The following is a 27127-nucleotide window of genomic DNA, read 5'->3' as shown; positions in this document are numbered from 1 at the left end:
TGCGCATTCTGCCTCTCCGATCGGCTGAGCGCCCGTACCCTCATTCTGTGGGTTGGCTTAAGCATACGGAGTTCATTCCATGTCTAAGCATACGGAGTTCATTCCCAGTCTAAGATCAGACTGGATCGAGGGTTGCAGCAGTAGCACCAGTAGCAGGATCGACAGCACGCAGGGGTGACCGGGCTGATCCCTGGCTTAAGCATTCTAACTCTTCGACCGGCTGAGCGCCTACACGCTCATTTCATGGGTTGGCTTAGGCATACGGAGTTCATTCCATGTCTAAGCCCCAGTCGGATCAAGGGTTGTGGCAGCAAGACCGACAGCAGGATCAGTAGCATGTAGAGGGGGATCAGGCTGATCCCCGGCTTGCGCATTATGCCTTTCCGATCGGATGAGCGCCCAGACGCTCATTTCGTGGGTTGGCTTAGTCATATGGAGTTCATTCCATGTCTAAGCATACGGTGTTCATTCCCATTCTAAGATTTTGAGCCATGGTGCACATGCTGGGCTCAGGCATGTGCTGGTGCCGCATTTTTTTCACCCTGGGCACCATCGTTGGAGCATCACCGGAGAGCCTAACCGGCGGCATTGGGGGTTTCGGTGATTGAGGGGGCCGGGGGGGTGTGTGCACATGATGTGCGATCGGTGCTGGTACTTGGCCCTTATATTGGCCCCCTATCCCTCATCAAACCTTGAGAACTCACACCCCCTTAAAGAGCATTTGAGATTTTATAGGTTTGCTGCCAGTAGCCATTAAAGTGTCTGAAATGGGGGCACTTTTTTCAAACAGTCACAAAATCTTCTCCACTTCGATTTTTTAGCTGAATTTTTTTGTGCATGCAAACAAAAATACAAGGATCACCTCTACCAAATTTGGGGACAAAACGCTTTCAAAAAAATTTTAAAAAATCCCGAACCGCAAAAACTTTCAAAAATCATGAAAAATAGAAAACGGGTTGTCTTGCCACGAAACTTCACATGAAGGCTTAGGGGACCATTGTATAAATTTACAAGGCATAAAAATGGCATTCACATGAAGATGTGCTTGAACCCACCTACCACCCGTTCGATCCCTGGCATGCGCATCCTGCCTCTCTGGTCGACTGAGCGCCCGCACGCTATTTCGTGGGTTGGCTTAGGCATACGGAGTTCATCCCCAGTCTAAACATATGGAGTTCATTCCCAGTCTAAGATCGGATCGGACTGAGGGTTTTAGCTGCAGGATCGATAGCACACAAGGGGGACCAGGCCAATCCTCGGCTTGTGCATTCTGTCTCTTCGACCTGCTAAGCGCCCGCACGCTCGTTTCATGGGTTGGCTTAGGCATAAGGAGTTCATTCCATTTCTAAACCCCAACCGGATCGAGGGTTGTGGCAGCGGGACCGATAGCGTGTAGAGGGGGACCAGGTCGATCCTCGGCTTACGCATTATGCCTCTTCGGCAGGCTCAGCGCCTGCACGCTCATTTCATGGGTTGACTTAGGCATACGAAGTTCATTCCCAGTCTAAAATCAGACCAGACCGAGGGTTGCGATAGCAGGATTGATAGCATGCAGGGAGGACTAGGACGATCCCCGATTTATGCATTCTGCCTCTCCGATCGGTTGAGTGCCCGCACGCTCGTTTCATAGGTTGGTTTAGGCATACGAAATTCATTCCATGTCTAGGCATACGGACTTCATTCCCAGTCTAAGATCGGATCAGACCGAGAGTTATGACAGCAGGACCAGCAGCAAGATGGGCAGCACGAAGGGGGGACTGGGTCGATCCCTGGCTTGTGCATTCTACCTCTCCGACCGACTGAGCGCCCGCACACTCGTTTCGTGGGTTGGCTTAGGCATACAGAGGTCATTCCATGTCTAAGCCCCAGTCGGACCGAGGGTTGTGGCAGCAGGATCGACAGCGAGATCGATAGCACGCAGAGGGGGACCGGGCTGATCCTCGGCTTGCGCATTATGCCTCTCTGACCGGATGAGCCCCCGCACGCTCATTTTATGGGTTGACTTAGGCATATGGAGTTCATTCCCAGTCTAAGCATACGAAGTTCATTACTAGTCTAAGATCGGACCAAACCGAGGGTTGTGGCAGTTGGATCGGTAGCACGCAGGGGGGACTAAGCTGATCCTCAGCTTACGCATACTGCCTCTTCGGTCGACTGAACGGTCTAAGAATATGGAGTTCATTCCCAATCTAAGATCGGATCAGACTGAGGGTTATGGCAGCAGGATCGATAGCACGTAGGGGGGATCGGGCCGAACCCCGGCTTGTGCATTCTACCTCTCCGATCGGCTGAGCGACAGCAGACTCGTTTCATGGGTTGGCTTAGGCATACGGAGTTCATTCCATATCTAAGCCCCAGCCAGACCGAGGGTTATGGCTGCAGGATCGGTAGTGGGATCGGCAGCACATAGAGAGGGACTGGGCTGATCCCCAGCTTGCACGTTATGCCTCTCCGACCGGCCTCTCCGACCGACTGAGTGCCCGCACGCTCATTTCGTGGGTTGACTTAGGCATACGGAGTTCATCTCCAGTCTAAGCATATGCAGTTCATTCCTAGTCTAAGATCGCATCGGACCGAGGGTTGTGACAGTAGGATCGGCAGCACACAGGGGGGACTGGGTCGATCCCTGGCTTGCGCATTCTGCCTCTCCAGTCGGTTGAGCCCCCGCATACCCATTTCATGGGTTGGCTTAGGCATAGGGAGTTTATTCCATTTCTAAGCCCCAGCCGGATCGAGGGTTGTTGCAGCCGGACCGGTAGCATGCAGAGGGGGATCAGGCCGATCCCCGGCTTGCGCATTATGACTCTCCGGTCGGCTCAGCACCCGCACGCTCGTTTCGTGGGTTAACTTAGGCATATTGAGTTCATTCCCAGTCTAACATCAGACCGGATCAAGGGTTGCGGTAGTAGGATTGACAACATGCAGGGGGATCGGGCTGGTCCCCGACTAGCGCATTCTGCCTCTTCGACCGTCTGAGCGCCCGCACTCTCGTTTCGTGGGTTGGCTTAGGCATACGGAATTCACTCCATGTCAAAGCATACAAAGTTCATTCCCAGTCTAAGATCAGACCGGACTGAGGGTTGCAATAGCAGGACCAACAGCAGGATCAGCAGCATGCAGGGGAGGATCGGGCCGATCCCCGACTTGTGCATTCTGCCTCTCCGGCCATCTGAGCGCCCGCACGCTCATTTCGTAGGTTGGCTTAGGCATATAGACTGATGGTTGTGGCAGCAGGACCAACAGCAGGATCGGCAACATGTAGAGAGGGACCGGGTTGATCCTCGGCTTGCGCATTATACGTCACCGACTGGCCTCTTCGGTCGGTTGAGCGTCCGCATGCTCGTTTCATGGGTTGACTTAGGCATACGGAGTTCATCCCCAGTCTAAGCACACGGAGTTCATTCCCAGTCTATCATTGGGTCGAACCGAGGGTTGTGATAGTAGGACCAACAGTAGGATCGACAGCATGCAAGAGGGATCGGGCTGATCCCCAGCTTGCGCATTCTGCCTCTCCGGCCGGTTGAGCGCCCGCACGCTCATTTCGTGGGTTGGTTTAGGCATACGGAGTTCATTCCATGTCTAAGCATACAGAGTTCATTCTCAGTCTAAGATTTTGAGCCATGGTGCACATGCTGGGCTCGGGCATGTGCTTGTCCTGCATTTTTTTTGCCCAGGGCACCATCTTCGGAGCATCACCGCAGAGCCTAACCGATGGCATTGGGGGTTCTGACGATTAGGGGGGCCGGGGGGTGTGCGCACATGATGTGCGATGGGTGCTGGTACTTGGCTCTTATATTGGCCCCCTATCGCTCATCAAACCTCGAGAACTCACACCCCCTTAAACAGCATTTGAGATTTTATAGGCTTGCAGCCAATAGCCATTAAAGTGTCTGAAATGGGGACACTTTTTTCAAACGGTCACAAAATCTTCTCCACTTTGAGTTTTTAGCTGAATTTTTTTGTGCATGCCAAAAAAAATACAAGGATCACCTCTACAAAATTTGGGGACAAAACTCTTTTTAAAAAAATTTTAAAAAATTCTGAATCGTAAAAAGTTTCAAAAATTATGAAAAATAGAAAACGGGTCGTCTTGCCACGAAACTTCACATGAAGGCTTAGGGGACCAATGTCTGAATTTACAAGCCATAAAAATGGCATTGGCATGGTAGAAATATGAAGATGTGCTTGAACCCACCAACCACCCGTTTGATCCCCGACTTGCGCATCCTGCCTCTCTGGTGGGTTGAGCGCCCGCACGCTCGTTTCATGGGTTGACTTAGGCATACAGAGTTCATCCCCAGTCTAAGCATATGGAGTTCATTCCCAGTCTAAGATCGGACCGAACCAAGGGTTGCTGCAACAGGATCGGCAGCACACAGGGGGGACCGAACCGATCCCCGGCTTGCTCATTCTGCCTCTCCGGTCGGTTGAGCGCCCGTACGCCCGTTTCGTGGGCTGGCTTAGACATAGGGAGATCATTCCATGTCTAAGCCCCAGCCGAACTGAGGGTTGTGGCAGCGGGACCGACAGCACACAGAGGGGGACCGGGTCGATCCCTGACTTGTGCATTATGCCTCTCTGATCTGCACAGCACCTGCAAGCTCGTTTTATGGGTTGACTTAGGCATACAAAGTTCCTTCCCAATCTACGATCGGAAATGAACCGAAGGTTGCGGTAGCAGGATCGACAGCACGTAGAGGGCATCGGGTTGATCCCCGGCTTACGCATTCTGCCTCTCCGGTCGGCTGAGCACCTGCATGCTCATTTCATGGGTTGGTTTAGGCGCACGCAGTTCATTCCATGTCTAAGCATACAGGGTTCATTCCCAGTCTAAGATTGGACCGGACTGATGGTTGCAGTAGCAGGACCAGCAATAGGATCGACAGCATGCATGGGGGGGCCAAGCCGATCCCTAGCTTATGCATTTTGCCTCTCCGGCAGGTTGAGCGCCCGCAAGCTCATTTCATGGGTTGGCTTAGGCATACAGAGTTCATTCCATGTCTAAGCCCTAGTCGGACCGATGGTTGTGGCAGCAAGATCGACAGCAGGATCAGCAGCATGCGAAGGGGGATCGGGCTGATCCTCGGCTTGCGTAATATGCCTCTTCGATCGGCTGAACACCTGCACGCTCATTTAGTGGGTTGACTTAGGCATACGGAGTTCATCCCCAGTCTAAGCATACGGAGTTCATTCCTAGTCTAAGATCAGACCGGACAGAGGGTTGCGACAGCAGGATCGGTAGCACATAGGGGGGACTAAGCCGATCCCCGGTTTACGCTTTCTACCTCTCCGATCGGCTGAGCGCCCGTACGCCCGTTTCGTGGGTTGGCTTAGGCATAGGGAGTTCATTCCATGTCTAAGCCCCAACCGGACCGAGGGTTGTGGCAGCGGGACCGATAGCACGTAGAGAGGGACCGAGCCGATCCCTGGCTTGTGCATTATGCCTCTTCGATCGACTCAGTGCCCGCACGCTCATTTTATGGGTTTACTTATGCATACGGAGTTCATTCCCAGTCAAAGATCAGATCGGACCAAGGGTTGCGACTGCAGGATCGACAGTACGCAAGGGGACCGGGCCGATCCCTAGCTTGTGCATTCTGCCTCTCTGGTTGGCTGAGCGCCCGAACGCTCGTTTCGTGGGTTGGCTTAGGCATACGGAGTTCATTCCATGTCTAAGCATACGAAGTTCATTCCCAGTCTAAAATCAGACCAGACCGGAGGTTGCAGCAGCAGCACCAGTAGCAGGATCGACAGCACGTATGGGGGACCAGGTCGATCCCCAACTTGCGCATTCTACCTCTTCGGCCGACTAAGCGCCCGTACTCTCATTTCATGGGTTGGATTAGGCATATGGAGTTCATTCCATGTCTAAGCCCTAGTCGGACCGAGGGTTGTGGCAGCAGGACCGGCAGCGGGATCGACAGCACATAGAGGGGGATCGAGCTGATCCTCGACTTACACATTATGCCTCTCCAACTGACTGAGCACCCGCACGCTCGTTTCGTGGGTTGACTTAGGCATACGGAGTTCATCCCCAGTGTAAGCATATGGATTTCATTCCCAGTCTAAGATTGAACTGGACCGAGGGTTGCGGCTACAGGATCGATAGCACGCAGGGGGATCGGGCCGATCCCCGGCTTGTGCATTCTACCTCTCCGACTGGCTGAGCACCCGAACGCTCGTTTCATGGGTTGGCTTAGGCATATGGAGTTCATTCTATGTCTAAGCATACGGAATTCATTCCCAGTCTAAGATCAGACCGGACTGAGGGTTGCAGCCGCAGGATCTATAGCACGTAGGGGGGGATCAGGCCGATCCCCGACTTGCGCATTCTGCCTCTTCGGCCAGCTCAGCGCCCGTACGCTTGTTTCATGGGTTAGCTTAGGCATACAGAATTCATTCCATATCTAAGCCCCAGCCAGACCGAGGGTTATGGCAGTAGGACTGACAGCGAGATCGACAACACGCAGAGGGGGACTGGGCTAATCCCCGACTTGCGCATTATGCCTATCCGATCGGTTGAGTGCCCGCACGTTCATTTCATGGGTTGACTTAGGCATACAGAGTTCATTCCCAGTCTAAGATCAGACTGGACCGAAGGTTGCAGTAGCACGATCGACAGCATGTAGGGGGGACCAGGCTAATCCCCGGCTTGCACATTCTACCTCTCCGGTCGGCTGCGCGCCCGTACACCCGTTTCGTGGGTTGGCTTAGGCATAGGGAGTTCATTCCATGTCTAAGCCATAGCCGGACTGAGGGTTGTGGTAGCAGGACCAGCAGCACGCAGAGACGGAGCAGGCTGATCCCCGGCTTACACATTATGCCTTTTCGGCCAGCTCAGCGCCCGCACGCTCGTTTCGTGGGTTGACTTATGCATACAGAGTTCATTTCCAGTGTAAGATCAGACTGGACCGAGGGTTGTGGCAGTAGGATTGACAGCATGCAAGGGGAACCGAGTCGATCCTTGGCTTGCGCATTCTAGCTCTCTGGTCGGCTGAGCACCTGCACCCTCGTTTCGTGGGTTGGCTTAGGCATACGGAGTTCATTCCATGTCTAAGCATATGCAGTTCATTCTCAGTCTAAGATTTTGAGGCACGGTGCACATGCTGGGCTTGGGCATGTGCTGGTGCCACATTTTTTCGCCCAGGGCACCATCGCTGGAGCATCACCAGAGCATCGTCGGAGAGCCTAACCGGGAGCATTAGGGGTTCTGGTGATTGGGGGTGCCGGGGGGTGTGTGCACATGATGTGTGATGGGTGCTGGTACTTGGCCCTTATATTGGCCCCCTATCCCTCATCAAATCTTGAGAACTCACACCCCTTTAAAGAACATTTGAGATTTTATATGTTTGCTGCCAGAGCCATTAAAGTGTCTGAAATGGGGACACTTTTTTCAAACGGTCACAAAATCTTCTCCACTTTGAGTTTTTAGCTAAATTTTTTTATGCATGCCAAAAAAAATACTAGGATCATCTCTACCAAATTTGGGGACAAAACTCTTTCTAAAAAAATTTTAAAAAAATCCTGAACATCAAAAAGTTTTGAGAATCATGAAAAATAGAAAACGGGTCGTCTTGCCACGAAACTTCACATGAAGGCTTAGGGGACCATTTTATGAATTTACAAGCCATAAAAATGGCATTGGCATGGTAGAAATATGAAGATGTGCTTGTGTCACACCCTGGACGGGCGCGCCAGGCACATCAGGCGGATCAGCAAGTGAGCCAGAGGTTGAGGCCCACAGACTAGGCATGCTGCCAGGTATCAGCAGGTATCCGCACGCTTGTGTTTTAGGCTAACTTAGGCACAAAGGAGGAGATTCCAAGCGTAAGGCCACATGGATTCAGAGTCTAAGGTCAGAGCCCGTGACCGTTGGTATCAAGGTAAGTTTGATTCTGCATGTTTGTGTTGTGCAGGTTAGATCGTGATTGAGGAGATGGCATCCCAAAGCGACGCTACTAGCCAACAACCAGAGGCCCAGGAGCATGGGCGTGGAAGAGGCAAGAAAGCCAGTTCTAGAGATATCTGGTCTACCATGGACGGTAGGGTGGCCAAGGTGGAGGTGACCGTAGGCAAGATGGGGGAGAAGCTTGAGGAGGTAGAGACTCACATTGCATCGTTAGACTCTATGGGGGATGAGATCCAAAGTGAGCTGGAAGCTGCTCTCAACAAAGGCTTGGACGTGTTCACCTGAAAGAATCAGACCTTGGAGGTTGAAGTACTGACCTTGTGCGATGGCATGGAGGCCATGCACCGATGGATGGAAGAGCTTGCCAGTGAGCTCGTTGCTTGCAAGACTGCCATTAGGAATGGCATGTTTGCTGGAGTGTCCAAATCCAGATTGGATGTCCCCAAGCCTAAGGAGTTTAAGGGGACTAGGGCAGCCAAGGAAATAGACAACTACCTTTGGGGTATGGAGCAGTACTTCCAAGCTATGGGCATGCAAGACGAGGTGATAAAGGTAAGCACCGTTGCTATGTATCTCACTGATGTAGCCTTATTGTGGTGGAGGCATAGGTGTGATGATGTCAGGCGTGGGAACGCTAAGATTGGAACCTGGGTAGAGTTCCAAAAGGAGTTTAGAGAATAATTTTACCCGAAGTATGTCGATGATGAGGCGCGAGCAAATTTGCGCAGGCTGAGCCAGTAAGGGGACATAAGGGAGTATGTCCAAAAATTCTCTGAACTAATGCTACAGATCTTGGATCTAGGTGAGAAGGATGCCTTCTTTGCTTTCATGGATGGGCTGAAGCTGTGGGCGAAGCATGAGCTACAAAAGAGAGGAGTTCATGACTTGGCTAAAGCCATGACTACTGCTGAGGCCTTGATAGAGTTCAAGCCTCTGAACAAGTTTGAGTCTTCCAAGCCCAAGGGTAAGGGCAAGGATGATAGGGACCGAAAGAAGCAGTCTAAGGGGAAAGACCTTGACCGAGAGTCCAAAGATAGAGATCAAGACCGTTCAACCAAGGATGGCAAGAAGAAGCCACCAGCAGGCAAGTGGAAAACAAAAGGGGACCGAGAGCCACTAGCATGCTACCTATGAGGAGAAAGCCATATAGCACGCAATTGCCCGCAGAAGGGCAAGCTGGCTGCTGTAGACAAAGAGTCTGATGAAGAGCTAGAGTCAAGGGCAGCAAAGCTTGGGTCGTTGGTGCTCAATGCTGTCCAGAGTAAGGGGAGCCGCAAGCCAAAAGGCTTGATGTTTGTGGATCTGATGGTTGTGGGTCAAAAAGAGAGCGCACTGGTGGACACAGGTGCCTCACATCTTTTTATTTTAGGTGATGGAGCCCGAAAGCTCGGACTAAAGGTGTAGAAAGGGATTGGTACCATTAAAATGGTGAACTCCAAGGAGGTTCCAACCATTGAAGTAGCACGGGGAGTGGAGTTGCAGCTTGGAGACTAGAAAGGCAAGGAGACCATAGATGTAATACCTCTTGACGACTATGAGTTTGTGATTGGGTTGGATTTCCTTATTCGGATTAACGCCCTTCTTGTGCCTTTTGCCGATTGTGTTTGCATCTTGGATGCACGGTGCCAATGCCTAGTGCCATTAAGGAGAGGGTCTGGAGTTGGGTCGCAGGTGGTGTCAGCCATCCAATTTGCCAAGGTGGTAAGCAGACAAGAAGATACCTTCTTGGCAGCCCTAAACCTTCTTGGCAGCCCTGAAATATGATAAGCCAAGGGGGAAGGAGACTGAGTCACCCTTAGAGGTGCTAAAGGTGCTGAAGACCTTTAGTGATGTGATGCTCGCAATGCTACCTAGCAAGCTACCACCTAAGAAGGAGGTGGACCACAAGATCGAGCTAGTGTCTGAAGCCAAGCCACTAACTAGAGCCTTACCGAATGTCTCCACCAGAGTTGGAGGAGTTGAGGAAGCAGCTCAAGGAGTTAGTTGATACTGGCTTCATCAAGCTATCGAAGGCACCCTATGGTGCACCGGTTCTATTCCAACGCAAGCATGATGGGTCGTTGTGGTTGTGCATAGACTACCAAGCTTTGAACAAGCTGACCATCAAGAACAAGTACCCCATCCCACTCATTACAGACTTGTTCGATCAACTTGGGAGCGTAAAGTGGTTCACCAAGTTGGATTTGAGGTCAGGCTACTATCAAGTCAAGATCACAGAAGGAGATGAGCGAAAGATAGCATGTGTCACTCGGTATGGTTCGTATAAGTTCTTGGTGATGCCTTTCAGACTCACAAATGCCCCAGAAACATTCTGCACCTTTATGAACAAGGTACTTCAGTCATTCCTTGATCGGTTTATTATGGTTTATTTGGATGACATTGTGATCTATAGCCAGACTTTGGGAGAGCATGTAGACCACTTGAGACAGGTGTTCGAGGTGTTACGGGCACACAAGCTATTTGTCAAGAGGGAGAAGTGCTCATTCACCCAGCAGAAGATCTCATTCCTTGGCCACATAGTGGGAGGTGGTAGGATACGCATGGATGAAGGCAAGATACACGCCATCCTGGAGTGGCAACCGCCAGCCAAGGTCACTGAGTTAAGATCGTTCCTTGGGCTGGTTAACTACTATAGGTGCTTCATCAAAGGTCACTCAGCAATAGCCACACCATTAACTAACTTGCTCAAGAAAGGGAGAGCATGGGAGTGGAGCGCAAGGTGCCAGGAAGCCTTTGATAGGTTAAAGCGGCTTGTGATCAAGAAGCCAGTCTTAGCCTTGCCAGACCATGCCAAGCCGTGTAAGGTGCATACAGATGCATAAGACTTTGCCATAGGGGGCATGTTGATGCAGGAGGGACGTCCAGTCGTGTTCGAGAATAGGAAGCTGAATGAGACTGAACATAAGTACACGGTCCAAGAGAAGGAGATGACTGCAGTGGTTCACTGCTTGCGCACTTGGCACCATTACCTATTGGGGTCGAGGTCATGGTTAGGATGGACAATGTGGCAACCAGCTACTTCTAGACACAAAAGAAGCTATCCCCCAAGTAGGAGAGATGGTAAGATTTTCTTACAGAATTTGATTTCCAGATGGAGTACAAGCCAGGATGGGTGAACCTAGTGGCAGACATCCTAAGCAGGAAGGCTAACCTTGCTGCCATTAGCCAACCAGAGGGGTCACTGGTGTCGCGCATCAAGGAGGGACTTGCACATGATCTTACAGCCAAGGCTTTGATAGAGTATGCCCAACAAGGTAAGACTAGGCAGTTTTGGTTGCAAGATGGCTTGCTGTACACCAGGGGTAGTAGACTATTTGTACCGTAGCACGGGAAGCTTCGCAAGGAAGTTTTGCAAGAATGCCATGATTCAAGGTGGGCTAGACACCCCAGAGTGAGCCGCACCTTAGCGCTAATTGAGGACCGATACTACTGGCCGCACATGAGAGACGATGTGGAGGCCTATGTGAAGACTTGTCTTGTGTGCCAACAGGACAAGGTGGAGCTCAAGAAACCAGGTGATCTCTTGGAGCCATTGCCAGTGCCAGAGCAACCATGGGAAAGTGTTTCTCTAGACTTTATAGTCGGTCTACCCAAAGCAGAAGGGTTTGGAAGCATCATGGTAGTGGTGGACAGGTTTTCCAAGTATGGAATCTTCATTCCAGCAACAAAGGAGTGCCCAGCCAAGGAGGCAGCTCGATTGTTCCTGAAGAACATGGTTAAGTACTGGGGAGTGCCGAGGACCATTGTTAGTGATCGGGATGGGCATTTCACAAGCAGGTTCTGGACTGAGTTGTTCAAGCTATTGGGGTCAGACTTAAACTTTTCCACCAGTATGCATCCGCAGACCGATGGGCAGACAGAGCGAGTAAATGAACTATTGTAGGTCTACCTCAGGCACTATGTGAGTGCCATACAAAGGAACTGGCCAAAGCTGCTAGATATTGTGCAATTTTCCTACAACTTGTAAAGGAACGAGGCAACGAAAGAGAGCCCATTTGAGGTTGTAACAGGGCAATAACCACTAACACCCGGTTCAATTGCTACAGGTTATACAGGGTCGAATCCAGCAGCATACAAGTTTGCCAAGGCATGGCAGGAGTAAATTGACTATGCCAGAGTTTGTCTACACAAGGTGGCCAAGAGGTTTAAGAAGTGGGCAGACCAGAAGAGGTGGGATGTGCAGTTCCAAGTTAGAGACTTGGTGTTGGTGAAGCTGCATCCCATTGTGTGCCATAGGGGGCCGCATAAAGGCCTAGTCCGGAGGTATGAAGGACCTTTCTGAGTAGTCAAGAGGTTATGCAAGGTTGCCTACAAGCTAGATATGCCATCCAAGCTGAGGGTACACCCGATGTTCCATGTGAGCATGCTCAAGCCGTTTCATGAGGATAAGGGAGATCCAAGATGGGTAGAGTTAAAGCGTGCGCCATTGGGAGCAAGGGCCTCATATGAGAAGGAGGTCCATAGCATCATGGCTGACCGGGAGGTGAGACAGAAGAACTATCAACCAAGACATGAGTACTTGGTGCACTGGAAGGGACTTCCAGATAGTGAGGCAAACTATGAATTAGCAAAGGACTTATGGCAGTTCGGGGACCAGATCAAACATTACCATGCAGAAGACACAATGAGGGTGTTACACAATTAGGTAGGGGAGAATGTCACACCCTGGGTGGGCATGCCAGGCACATCAGGCAGACCAGTAGGTGAGCCAGAGGTTGAGGCCCACAGACCAGGTTTGTTGGCGGGTATGTGCACGCAAAGCCTAGCAAACGAGTTCAGAATGCCCGCCCGACTTGCAGTCCAGCCAGTGAGACCAAGGCCTGGCATACAAGCTGCCCGTACCACATCCAGAATGGCCCAAGGTGATGGACATGCAAGGGAAGCTTCTGGAAGCAGGTAGCATCAGCAGGAGCATCTTGGCAGATTTGGTTAACCTTGAAAATTAGGAGTTAGCATCCTGATTGATTGTAATCCCATGATTTTAGCCTTTATTCTAGGGATATTTCCATTAAGTTGTAGCTGGAGCCTCAACTATAAATAGAGGGCTGCTCCACCCTCATTTGTACACCATCAAACACTTCTGTTTCAGTGAATACAAGAGCATTTCCAGAATTCTATCTTGTTCATCCTGTTTCTTTTTAACTTGCGTAATCAGCCCTTCCCATTGTTCTAGTGCCCACACGCATGTGTTTTAAGCTGACTTAGGCACAAAGGAGGAGATTCCAAGCCTAAGGTCGCATAGATTCTGAGTCTAAGGTCAGAGCCCGTGACACTTGAACCCACTTACCACCCGTTTGATCCCGACTTGGGCATCCTACCTCTCTGGTCGGCTAAGTGCCCACACGCTCATTTCATGGGTTGACTTAGGCATACGGAGTTCATCCCCAGTCTAAGCATACGGAGTTCATTCCCAGTGGAAGATCTGACCAGACCGAGGGTTGCGACAGCAGGATCAACAGCACGCAGGGGGGATCGACCCAATCCCCAGCTTGTGCATTCTGCCTCTCCAATCGACTGAGCGCCTGCACGCTCGTTTCGTGGGTTGGCCTAGGCATACAGAGTTCATTCCATGTCTAAGTCCCAACTGGATCAAGGGTTGTGGTAGCAGGACCGACAGCAGGATCGATAGCACGCGAGGGGGACCGGGCTGATCCTCGGCTTACGCATCATGCCTCTCCAACCGGCCTCTCCGGTCGGCTGAGTGCCCATATGCTTGTTTCATAGGTTGACTTAGGCATACGAGTTCATCCCCAGTGTAAGCATACGGAGTTCATTCCCAGTCTAAGATCGGACTGGACCGAGGGTTGCGACAGCAGGATCGGAACATACAGGAGGGACCGAGCCGATCCCTGGCTTGCGCATTATGCCTGTCCGGTCGGCTCAATGCCCGCACGCTTGTTTCATGGGTTAACTTAGGCATACGGAGTTCATTCCCAGTCTAAGATCGAACCAGACTGAGGGTTGCGGTAGCAGGATCGATAGCACGCAAGGGGGACCGGGTCGATCCCCGGCTTGCGCATTCTGCCTCTCCGATAGGTCGAGCGATCGTACGCCCGTTTCGTGGGTTAGCTTAGGCATAGGGAGTTCATTCCATGTCTAAGCCCCAACCGGATCGAGGGTTGTGCCAATGGGACTGGCAGCATGCAGAGGGGGATCGAGCCGATCCCCAGCTTTGCGCATTATGCCTTTTCGGTCGGCTCAGCGCCTGCACTCTCATTTCGTGGGTTGGCTTAGGCATACGGAGTTCATTCCTTGTCTAAGCCCCAGCTAGACCGATGGTTGTAGCAACAGGATCAACAACATGCAGAGGGGGACCGGGCTGATCCTCGACTTGCGCATTCTGCCTCTCCAGTCGACTGAGCGCCCGTATGCTCATTTCATGGGTTGACTTAGGCATACGGAGTACATCCCCAGTCTAAGCATACGGAGTTCATTCCCAGTCTAAGATCAGACTAGACCAAGGGTTGCGACAGTAGGATCGACAGCGCGTAGGGGAGACCGGGCCGATCCTCGGCTTGCGGATTCTACCACTCCAGTCGACTGAGCGCCCGCATGCCCGTTTCGTGGGTTGGCTTAGGCATAGGGAGCTCATTCCATGTCTAAGCCCCAGTCGGACCGAGGGATGTGGTAGCGGGATAGGCAGCACGCAAAGGGGGACCGAGCCGATCTCTGGCTTGTGTATTATGCCTCTCCAGTAGGGTCTGCACCCGCATGCTCATTTCGTGGGTTGACTTAGGCATACGGAGTTCATTCCCAATCTAAGATCAGATCGGATTGAGGGTTGTGGCAGCAGGATCGACAGGACGTAGGGGGCACTGGGCCGATCTTTGGCTTGCGCATTCTGCCTCTCCGACCGACTAAGCACCCGCACACTCGTTTCGTGAGTTGGTTTAGGCATACGGAGTTCATTCCATGTCTAAGCATACGGAGTTCACTCCTAGTCTAAGATCAGATCGGACCGAGGGTTGCGACAGTAGGATCGATAGCACGCTTGTTTCGTGGGTTGGCTTAGGCATACGCAGTTCATTCCATGTCTAAGCCCCAGTCGGACTGAGGGTTGTGGTAGCAGGACCGGCAGTGGGATCGACAGCATGTAGAGGGGGACCGGGCTGATCTCTGGCTTGCGCATTATGCCTCTTCGGTCGATTGAGCGCCCGTACGCTCGTTTCATGGGTTGACTTAAGCATACAGAGTTCATCCCCAGTCTAAGCATACGGAGTTCATTCCTAGTCTAAAATCGATCTGAACTGAGGGTTGCAGTAGCAGGATCAACAGCACGCAGGGGGGACCGGGTCGATCCCCAGCTTGCGCATTCTGCCTCACCAGCCAGCTGAGCGCCCGTAAGCCTGTTTCTTGGGTTAGCTTAGCCATAGGTAGTTCATTCCATGTCTAAGCCCCAGCCAGACCGAGGGTTGTGGCAGTGGGGCCGACAGCACACAGAGGGGGACCGGACCGATCCCCAGCTTGCGCATTATGCCTCTCCGATCGGCTCAATGCCCGCACGGTTGTTTCATCAATTGACTTAGGCATATGAAGTTCATTCGTAGTCTAAGATCAGATTGGACTGAGGGTTACGGCAGTAGGATCGACAGCACGCAGGGGGGACCAGGCCGATCCTCGGCTTGCGCATTCTACCTCCCCGGCTGGCTGAGTGCCCGTACGGTTGTTTCATGGGTTGGCTTAGGCATACGGAGTTCATTCCATGTCTAAGCATATGGAGTTCATTCCCAATCTAAGATCGAACTGGACTGAGGGTTATGGCAGCAGGATCGACAGCATGCTGGGGGGGACCTGGCCGATCCCCGACTTGCTCATTCTGCCTCTTCGGTAGGCTGAGCGCCCGCACGCTCATTTCGTGGGTTGACTGAGGCATACGGAGTTCATTCCCAGTCTAAGCATACGGAGTTCATTCCCAGTCTAAGATCAGACTGGATCGAGGGTTGCGGCAGTAGGATTGGCAGCATGCAGGTGGAATCCGATCGATCCCTGGCTTACGCATTCTGCCTCTCCGGCCGACTGAGTGCCCGCACACCCGTTTCGTGGGTTGGCTTAGGCATAGGGAGCTCATTCCATGTCTAAGCCCCAATCGAATCGAGGGTTGTGGCAGTGGGACCGGTAGCATGTAGAGGGGGACCAGGCCAATCCTCCACTTACGGATTATGCCTCTTCGATTGGCTCAGCGCCCGCACGGGTTGACTTATGCATACGGAGTTCATTCCCAGTGTAAGATCGGACCGGACCAAGGGTTGCGGCAGCAAGATCGATAGCAAGCAGGGGGAGACAGGGTCGATCCCTGACTTACGCATTCTGCCTCTCCGACCGGCTGAGCGCTTGCACACTCGTTTCGTGGGTTGGGTTAGGCATACGGAGTTCTTTCCATGTCTACGCATATGGAATTCATACCCCATCTAAGATTTTGAGCCACGGTGCACATGCTGGGCTCGGGCATGTGCTGGTGCCACATTTTTTTCGCTCGGGGCACCATCACCGAAGCAACGCCGGAGCATCCCCGGAGAGCCTAACCGGCGGCATTGGGGGTTTCGATGATTGGGGGGGCCGGGGGGTGTGCATACATGATGTGCAATGCGTGCTGGTACTTGGACCTTATATTGGCCCCCTATCCCTCATCAAACCTCGAAACTCACAACCCCTTAAAGAGCATTTTAGATTTTATAGGTTTGCTGCCAGTAGCCATTAAAGTGTCTGAAATGGGGACACTTTTTCAAATGGTCACAAAATCTTTTCCACTTCGAGTTTTTAGCTGAATTCTTTTGTCCATGCCAACAAAAATACAAGGATCACCTCTACCAATTTTGGGGACAAAACTCTTTCTAAAAAAATTTGACAAAATCCCGAACGCAAAAAGGTTCAAAAATTGTGAAAAATAGAAAATGAGTCATCTTGCCACGAAACTTCACATTAAGGCTTAGGGGACCATTGTATGAATTTACAAGCCATAAAAATGGCATTGGCATGGCAAAAATATGAAGATGTGCTTGAACCCACCTACCACACGTTCAATCCCCAGCTTGCGCATCCTACCTCTTTGGTCGGCTGAGCGCCCGTACGCTCGTTTCGTGGGTTGACTTAGGCATACGGAGTTTATCCCCAGTCTAAGCATATGAAGTTCATTCCCAGTCTAAGATCAGATCGGACAGAGGGTTGCGACAGCAGGATCGACAGCACGCAGGGGGGACCGGGTCGATCATCGGCTTGCGCATTCGGCCTCTCTGGCCGGCTGAGCGCCCATACGCTCGTTTCATGGGTTGGCTTAGGCATACGAAGTTCATTCCATGTCTAAGACCCAGTCGGACTGAGGGTTGTGGTAGCAGGACCGATAGTGGGATCGACAGCACGTAAAGGGGGATCGGGCTGATCCTCGGCTTGCATATTATGCCTCTCCGATTGGCCTTTCTGGTCGGCTGAGTGCCTGTACGCTCGTTTCATGGGTTGACTTAGGCATACGGAGTTCATCCCCAGTCTAAGCATACGGAATTCATTCCCAGTCTAAGATCGGATTGGACCGAGGGTTACGGCAGCATGCAGAGGGGGACCAGGTCGATCCCCAGCTTACGCATTCTGCATCTTCGACTGGCTGAGCGCCCGCACGCTTTCATGGGTTGGCTTAGGCAAACGGAGTTCATTCCATGTCTACGCCCCTGTCGGATCAAGGGTTGTGGTAGTAGGACCGGTAGTGGGATCGACAGCACACAGAAGGGGATCAGGCTGATCCCTGGCTTACGCATTATGCCTCTCTGGCCGGCTGAGCGCCTGCACGCTCGTTTAATGGGTTGACTTAGGCATACGGAGTTAATCCCGGAGTAAGCATACAAAGTTCATTCCAAGTCTAAGATCTGACCAGACCGAGGTCTGTGGCAGCAGGATTGACAGCACACAAGGGGGATCGGGTCGATCCCTGGCTTACGCATCCTGCCTCTCCGACCGGCTGAGCGCCCGCATGTCCGTTTCGTGGATTGGCTTAGGCATAGGGAGTTCATTCTATGTCTAAGCCCCAACCGGACCAAAGGTTGTGGCAGCGGGATCGACAACACACAGAGGGGGACTGGGTCGATCCCCGGCTTGCGCATTATGCCTCTACGGCCGGCTCAACGCCTACACTCTCGTTTCATGGGTTGACTTATGCATACGAAGTTCATACCCAGTGTAAGATCGAACCGGACCGAGGGTTGCGGCAGCAGGATCAACAGGACGCAGGAGGGGGACCAGGTCAATCCTTGACTTGTGCATTCTGCCTCTTCGGTCGGCTGAGTGCTCGTATGCTCGTTTCATGGGTTGGCTTAGGCATACAGAGTTCATTCCTTATCTAAGCATTCAGAGTTCACTCCCAGTCTAAGATTTTGAGCCACGGTGCACATGCTGGGCTTTGGCATGTGTTGGTGCCGCATTTTTTCGCTCGAGGCACCATCGCTGGAGCATCGTCGGAGAGCCTAATCGGTGGCATTGGGGGTTTCAGCGATTTGGGGGGCCGGGAGGTGTGCGCATATGATGTGTGATGGGTGCTGGTACTTGGCCCTTATATTGGCCCCCTATCCCTCATCAAACCTTGAGAACTCACACCCCTTTAAAGAGCATTTGAGATTTTATAGGTTTGCTGCCAGTAGCCATTAAAGTGTCTGAAATGAGGACACTTTTTTCAAACGATCACAAAATCCTCCCTACTTCGAGTTTTTAGCTGAATTTTTTTGTGCACGCAAAAAAAAAATACAGGGATCACCTCTACCAAATTTAGGGACAAAACGCTTTCTAAAAAAATTTTAAAAAATCTTGAACCTCAAAAAGTTTCAAAAATCGTGAAATATAGAAAACGGGTCGTCTTGCCACGAAACTTCACATGAAGGCTTAACGGACCATTGTATCAATTTACAAGCCATAAAAATGGCATTGGCATGGCAAAAATATGAAGATGTGCTAGAACCCACCTACTACCCGTTCGATCCCCGGCTTGTGCATCCTGCCTCTCTGGTCAGCTGAGTGCCCGCACGTTCGTTTCATGGGTTGACTTAGGCATACGGAGTTCATCCCCAGTCTAAGCATATGAAGTTCATTCACAGTCTATGATCGGAATGGAACAAGGGTTACGATAGCAGGATCGACAGCACACAAGGGGGATCGAGCCGATCCTCGGCTTACGCATTCTGCCTCTCCGATCGACTGAGCACCCGCACGCCCGTTTCATGGGTTGGCTTAGGCATTGGGAGTTCATTCCATGTCTAACCCCTGTTCGACCGAGGGTTGTGGCTGCGGGACCGACAGCACGCAGAGGGGGACCAGGCTGATCCATGGCTTGCGCATTATGCCTCTCCAGCCAGCTTAGCGCCTACACGCTCGTTTAATGGTTTGGCTTAGGCATACGGAGTTCATTCCATGTCTAAGCCCTAGCCAGACCGAGGGTTATGGCAGCATGACTGGCAGTGGGATCGACAGCACGCAAAGAGGGACCGGGCTGATCCCCAGCTTGCACATTATGCCACTCCGGTCGGCTGAATGCCCATATGCTCGTTTCATGGGTTGACTTAGGCATACGGAGTTCATCCCCAGTCTAAGCATACAGAGTTCATTCCCAGTCTAAGATCAAATAGGACCGAGGGTTGTGACAGCAGGATCGGTAGCACATAGGGGGGATCGGGCCGATCCTCGACTTGCGCATTCCGTCTCTCTGGCCGACTGAGTGCCCGTACACCCATTTCGTGGGTTAGCTTAGGCATAGGGAGTTCATTCTATGTCTAAGACCCAACCAGACCGAGGGTTATGGCAGCAGGACCGACAGCACGCAGAGAGGGACCGGGCTAATCCCCGACTTGTGCTTATGCCGTTTCGATCGGCTCAACACCCGCACGCTCATTTCATGGGTTGACTTATGCATATGAAGTTCAATCCCAGTGTAAGATCGGATCGGACCGAGGGTTGTGGCCCAAGATCGATAGCACGCAAGGGGGATCGAGTCGATCCTCGACTTGTGCATTCTGCCTCTTCGGTCGACTATGTGCCCTCACGCTCGTTTCGTGGGTTAGCTTAGGCATACAGAGTTCATTCCATGTCTAGGCATATGGAGTTCATTCCCGGTCTATGATTTTGAGCCACGGTGCACATGCTGGGCTCGGGCATGTGCTGGTGCCACATTTTTTTTGCCCAGGGCACCATCATCGGAGCATCGCCGGAGAGCCTAACCGGCGGCATTGGGGATCCGGCGATTGGGGGGCCGGGGGGTGTGTGCACATGATGTGCGTTGGGTGCCGGTACTTGGCCCTTATATTGGCCCCCTATCCCTCATCAAACCTCGAGAACTCACACCCCCTTAAAGAGCATTTGAGATTTTATAGGTTTGCTGCCAGTAGCCATTAAAGTGTTTGAATGGGGACACTTTTTTCAAACGGCCACAAAATCTTTTCCACTTCGAGTTTTTAGCTGAATTTTTTGGTGCATGCCAAAAAAAAAATACAAGATCACCTCTACCAATTTTGGGGACAAAAATCTTTCTAAAAAAATTTTAAAAAATTCGAAACCGTAAAAAGTTTCCAAAATTGTGAAAAATAAAAAACGGGTCGTCTTGCCATGAAACTTCACATGAAGGCTTAGGGGACCATTGTTTGAATCTACAAGCCATAAAAATGGCATTGGCACTTCCGAAATATGAAGATGTGCTTGATCCCACCTACCACCCATTCGATCCCCGTCTTGCGCATCTTGCCTCTCTGGTCGGCTGAGCGCCCACACGCTCATTTCGTGGGTTGGCTTAGGCATACGGAGTTCATTCTATGTCTAAGCATACGAAGTTCATTCCAAGTCTAAGATCAAATCAGACCGAGGGTTGCGACAGCAGGATCGACAGCACGCAGGAGGGATCGAGCCAATCCCCGGCTTGCGCATTTTACCTCTCCGACCGGCTGAGCGGCCGCACGTCCATTTCATGGGTTGGCTTAGGCATAGGGAGTTCATTCCATGTCTAAGCCCCAGCCAGACCGAGGGTTGTGGCAGCGGGACCGGCAGCTCCTAGAGAGTGACCATGCTGATCCCTGGCTTGCGCATTATGCCTCTCTGGCCGGCTCAGTGCCAGGACACTCGTTTCGTGGGTTGACTTAGGCATACAAAGTTCATTCCCAGTCTAAGATCGGACCAGACCAAGGGTTATGACAACAGGATTGACAGCACGCAGGGGGGACCAGGCCAATCCCCAGCTTGCCCATTCTGCCTCTCTAACCGGTTGAGCGCCCGCACGCTCGTTTCGTGGGTTGGCTTAGGCATACAGAGTTCATTCCATGTCTATGCATACAGAGTTCATTCACAGTCTAAGATTGGACCGGATCGAGGGTTGCGGTAACAGGACCAGCAGCAGGATCGGCAGCACGCAGGGGGGACCAGGCCGATCCCTGACTTGCAGATTCTGCCTCTCCGGTCGACTGAGCACTCGCATGCTCATTTCGTGGGTTGGCTTAGGGATACGGAGTTCATTCCATGTCTAAGCATACAGAGTTCTTTCCCAGTCTAAGATCGGACCAGACTGAAGGTTGCGACAGTACGATCGGTAGCACGTAGGAGGGACCGGGTCGATCCTCGGCTTGTGCATTCTGCCTCTTCAGTCGGTTGAGCACCCGCACGGTTGTTTCGTGGGTTGGCTTAGGCATATGGAGTTCATTCCATGTCTAAGCCCTAGTCGGACCAAGGGTTGTGGCAACAGGATCGGTAGCGAGATCGACAGCATACAGAGGGGGACCGGGTTGATCCCCGGCTTATGTATTATGCCTTTCCGGCTGACCTCTCCGGTCGATTGAGTGCCCACATGCTCGTTTCAGGGGTTGACTTAGACAAACGGAGTTCATCCCCAGTCTAAGCATACAGAGTTCACTCACAGTCTAAGATCGGACCAGACCGAGGGTTGCGGCAGTAGGATCGGTAGCACGTAGGGGGACCAGGCCGATCCCCGACTTGCGCATTCTGCCCCTCCGATCGGCTGAGTGCCCGTACGCCCATTTCATGGGTTAGCTTAGGCATAGGGAGTTCATTCCATGTCTAAGCCCCAGCCAGACCGAGGGTTGTGGCAACAGGATCGACAGCACGCAGAAGGGGATCGGGCTGATCCCCGGCTTGCGCATTATGCCTCTTCGACCGGCTCAGTGCCCGAATGCTCGTTTCATGGGCTCACTTATGCATACGAAGTTCATTCCCAATGTAGGATCAGATCAGACCAAGGGTTGTGGTAGAAGGTTTGACAACACACAGGGGGGGATCGGGTCGATCCCCGGCTTGCTCATTCTGCCTCTCCGGTCTATTGAGCGCCCGCACGCTCATTTCGTGGGTTGGCTTAGGCATACAGAGTTCATTCCATGTCTAAGCATACAGAGTTCATTCCCAGTCTAAGATTTTGAGCCACGGTGCACATGCTCGGCTCAGGCATGTGCTGGTGCTGCATTTTTTTTGCTCAGGGCACCATCGCCAGAGCATCGCCGGAGAGCCAAACCGGTGGCATTGGGGGTTCCGGTGATTGGAGTGGCCGGGGGGTTTGCGCACATGATGTGTGATAGGTGCTGATACTTGGCCCTTATATTGGCCCCCTATCCCTCATCAAACCTCGAGAACTCACACCCCCTTAAAGAGCATTTGAGATTTTATAGGTTTGCTGCCAGTAGCCATTAAAGTGTCTGAAATGGGGACACTTTTTTCAAACGGTCACAAAATCTTCTCCACTTCGAGTTTTTAGCTGAATTTTTTTATGCATGCCAACAAAAATACAAGGATCACCTCTACCAAATTTGGGGACAAAACTCTTTCTAAAAAAAGTTTAAAAAATCCTGAACCGCAAAAAGTTTCAAAAATCATGAAAAATAGAAAACGGGTCGTCTTGCCACGAAACTTCACATGAAGTCTTAGGGGACCATTGTATGAATTTACAAGCTATAAAAACGGCATTGGCATGGCAGAAATATGAAGATGTGCTTGAACCCACCTACCACCTGTTCGATCTCCGGCTTGCGCATCCTGCCTCTCTGGTCGGCTGAGCGCCCGCACGCTCGTTTCATGGGTTGACTTAGGCATACGGAGTTCATTTCCAGTCTATGATCGAATCGGACAGAGGGTTGCGACAGCAGGATCGGCAGCACATAGGAGGGATCGGGCCGATCCCCGGCTTACGCATTCTGCCTCTTCGACCGACTGAACGCCCGCACACCCGTTTCATGGGTTGGCTTAGGCATAGAGCGTTTATTCCATGTCTAAGTGTCATGCCCTAGGCGGGTGCGCTAGGCACATCAGGTGCACCAGCGGGTGAGCCAGAGGTTAAGGCCCGCAGACCAGGCGTGCTGGTGGGTATCTGCGTGCAAAGCCTAGCAAATGAGTTTAGAACACCCATCCAACTTGCAGGCCAGCCCGTGAGACCAAGGCCTAGCATACAAGCTGCCTGCACCATATCCAGAAGGGCCCAAGGTGCTGGACACACAAGAGAAGCTTCTGGAAGTAGGCAGGATCAGAAGGAGCATCCTGGCAAATTTGGTTGACCCTAAAAATCAGGAGTTAGCATCTTGATTGATTGTAATCTGTATAATCCCTTGATTTTAGCCTTTATTCTAAGGATATTGCCATTAAGTGTAGCTGGAGCCTCAACTATAAATAGAAGGCTGCTCCACCCTCATTTGTACACCATCAAACACTTCTGTTTCAATGAATACAAGAGCATTTCCAGAATTCTATCTTCTTATCCTGTTTCTCTTTAACTTGTGTACTCAGCCCTTTCTATTGTTCTAGTGCCCACACGCTTGTGTTTTAGGCTGACTTAGGCATAAAGGAGGAGATTCCAAGCCTGAGGTCACAAGGTTTCTGAGTCTAAGGTCGAAGCCCGTGACAGTTGGTATCAGAGCAAGTTCGATTCTACGTGTTTATGTTGTGCAGGTTAGATCGTGATTGAGGAGATGGCATCCCAAAGTGACGTTGCTAGCCAACAACTAAAGGCCCAAGAGCATGGGCATGGAAGAGGCAAGAAAGCCAGTTCTAGAGATATCTGGTCTACCATGGATGGTAGGCTGGCCAAGGTAGAGGTGACCATAGGCAACATGAGGGAGAAGCTTGAGGAGGTAGAGACTCACATTGTATCGCTAGATCCAAAGTGAGCTGGAAGCTGCTCTCAACAAAGGCATGGACATGATCACCCAGAAGAATAAGGCCTTGGTGGTTGAAGTGCTGACCTTGAGCGATGGCATGGAGGCCATTTGCCAGTAGATGGAAGAGCTTACCAGTGAGCTCGTTGCTTGCAAGACTGCCATTGAGAATGGCATGTATGTCGGAGTGTCCAAATCCAGATTGGATGTCCCCAAGCCTAAGAAATTCAAGGGGACTAGGGCGGCTAAGGAAGTAGATAGCTACCTTTGGGGTATGGAACAGTATTTCCAGGCCATGGACATGCAAGATGAGGCGATAAAGGTAAGCACCGCTGTTATGTATCTCACTGGTGTAGCCTTATTTGGTGGAGGTGCAGGTGTGATGATGTCAGACATGGAAGCACCAAGATTGGAACCTAGGCAGAGTTTCAAAAAGAGTTCAGTGAACAATTTTACCCAGAGTATGCCAATGATGAGGCACGGGCAAAGTTACGCCGACTTAGCCAGCAAGGGGATATAAGGGAGTAGCCAACAAGTTTGAGTCTACCAAGCCCAAGGGTAAGGGCAGGGACGATAGGGACCGAAAAAAGTAGTCCAAAGGAAAGGACCGTGATCGGGAGTCCAAGGATGGGGATCGAGACGTTCAACCAAGAATGGTAAGAGAAAGCCACCAGCAGGCAAGTGGAAAGCAAAGGGGGACCGAGAGCCACTAGCATGCTACTATGTGGAGGGAGCCACATAGTGCACAATTACCCACAAAAGGGTAAGCCAGCTGCTATAGACAAGGAGTCTGACGAGGAGCTAGAGTCAGGGGCAGCAAAGCTTGGGTCATTGGTGCCTAATGCTATCCAGAGTAAGGGGAGCCGCAAGCCAAAGGGCTTGATGTTTACAGATCTGATGGTTGCAAGTCAGAAGGTGAGCGCACTGGTGGACACAGGTGCCTTACATCTTTTTATTTCAGGTGATGGAGCCTGAAAGCTCGGACTAAAGGTGCAGAAAGGGATTGGTACCATTAAAATGGTGAACTCCAAAGAAGTTCCAACCATTGGAGTAACGTGGGGAGTGGAGTTACAGCTTGGAGACTGGAAAGGTAAAGAGACCATAGAGGTAATACCCCTTGACGACTATGAGTTTGTGATTGGGTTGGATTTCCTTGTTTGGATTAATGCCCTCCTTATGCCTTTTACTGATTGTGTTTGCATCTTGGATGCACGATGCCAATGCCTAGTGCCATTGAGGAGAGGGTCTGAAGTTGGGTCACGGATGGTGTCAGCCATCCAATTTGCCAAGGCGGTAAGCAGACAAGAAGACACCTTCTTGGCAACCCTGAAATATGATAAGCGAAAGAAGAAAGAGACTGAGTCACCCTTGGAGGTGCTAAAGATGCTGAAGACCTTTAGTGATATGATGCTCGCAAAGCTGCCTAGCAAGCTACCACCTAAGAGGGAGGTGGATCACAAGATCGAGCTGGTGTCCGAGGCCAAGCCACCAGCTAGAGCCCCTTACCGAATGTCTCCACCAGAGTTGGAGGAGTTGAGGAAGCAGCTCAAAGAGTTAGTTGATGGCTTCATCAAGCCATCGAAGGCACCCTATAGTGCACCGGTTCTATTCCAGCACAAGCATGATGGGTCATTGCGGCTATGCATAGACTACCAGGCTTTGAACAAGCTAACCATCAAGAACAAGTACCCCATCCCACTTATTGCGGACTTGTTTGATTAACTTGGGAGCGCAAGGTGGTTCACAAAGCTGGATTTGAGGTCAGGCTACTATCAAGTCTGGATCACAGAGGGAAATGAGCCAAACACAGCATGTGTCACTCGGTATGGTTCGTATGAGTTCTTAGTGATGCCTTTCAGACTCACGAACATCCCAGTAACATTCTGCACCCTTATGAATAAGGTACTTCAGTCATTCCTTGATCGGTTTGTTGTGGTTTATTTGGATGACATTGTGATCTACAGCCAGACTTTAGGAGAGCATGTAGACTACTTGAGACAGGTGTTCGAGGTGTTGTGAGCACACAAGCTGTTTGTCAAGAGGGAGAAGTGCTCATTTGCCCAGCAGGAGATCCCGTTCCTTGGCCACATAGTGGAAGGTGGTAGGATACGCATGGATGAAGGCAAGATACACGCCATCCTGAAGTGGCAACCGCCAGCCAAGGTCACTGAGTTGAGATCATTCCTTGGGCTGGTCAACTACTACAGGCACTTCATCAAAGGTCACTTAGCAATAGCCACGCCATTGACTAACTTGCTCAAGAAAGAAAAAGCATGGGAGTGGAGCGTAGGGTGCTAGGAAGCCTTTGACAGGTTGAAGCGGGCTGCGATCGAAGAGCCAGTCTTGGCCTTGCCAGACCATGCCAAGCTGTATGAGGTGCATACAGATGCATCAGACTTTGCCATAGGGGGCATGTTGATGCAGGAGGGACATCTAGTCACGTTCGAGAGCAGGAAGCTGAACGAGACTGAGTGCAAGTACACGATCCAAGAGAAAGAGATGACTACAGTGGTGCACTACTTGCACACTTGGTGCCATTACCTGTTGGGGTCGAGGTTCGTGGTGAGGACGGATAATGTGGTGACCAGCTACTTCCAGACACAGAAGAAGCTGTCCCCCAAGCAGGTGAGATGGCAAGATTTTCTTACAAAATTTGACTTTCAAATGGAGTACAAGCCGGGGCGGGTGAACCTAGTGGCAGACGCCCTGAGCAGGAAGGCTAACCTTGCTGCCATTAGCCAACCAGAGGGGTCACTGGTGTCGTGCATCAAGGAGGGACTTGCGCATGATCCTATAGCCAAGGCTTTGATGGAATACAACCAGCAAGGTAAGACTAGGTAGTTTTGGTTGCAGGATGGGTTACTGTACACCAGGGGCAGTAGACTATTTGTGCCGTAGCATGGGAAGCTCCGCAAGGAAGTTTTGCAAGAATGTCATGATTCAAGGTGAGCTAGACACCCCAGAGTGAGCTGCACCATGGTGCTGATCGAGGACTGATACTACTGGCTGCACATGAGGGATGATGTGGAGGCCTATGTGAAGACTTGTCTTGTGTGCCAACAGGACAAGGTGGAGCTCAAGAAACTAGGCGGTCTCTTGGAGCCATTGTTAG

The sequence above is a fragment of the Durio zibethinus genome, chromosome 7, assembly GCF_047325235.1.
Source record: "Durio zibethinus cultivar Kanyao isolate XHJ-2024 chromosome 7, ASM4732523v1, whole genome shotgun sequence".
In the NCBI taxonomy this organism is placed as follows: domain Eukaryota; kingdom Viridiplantae; phylum Streptophyta; class Magnoliopsida; order Malvales; family Malvaceae; genus Durio; species Durio zibethinus.
Note: the sequence above shows the minus strand (reverse complement) of the source record.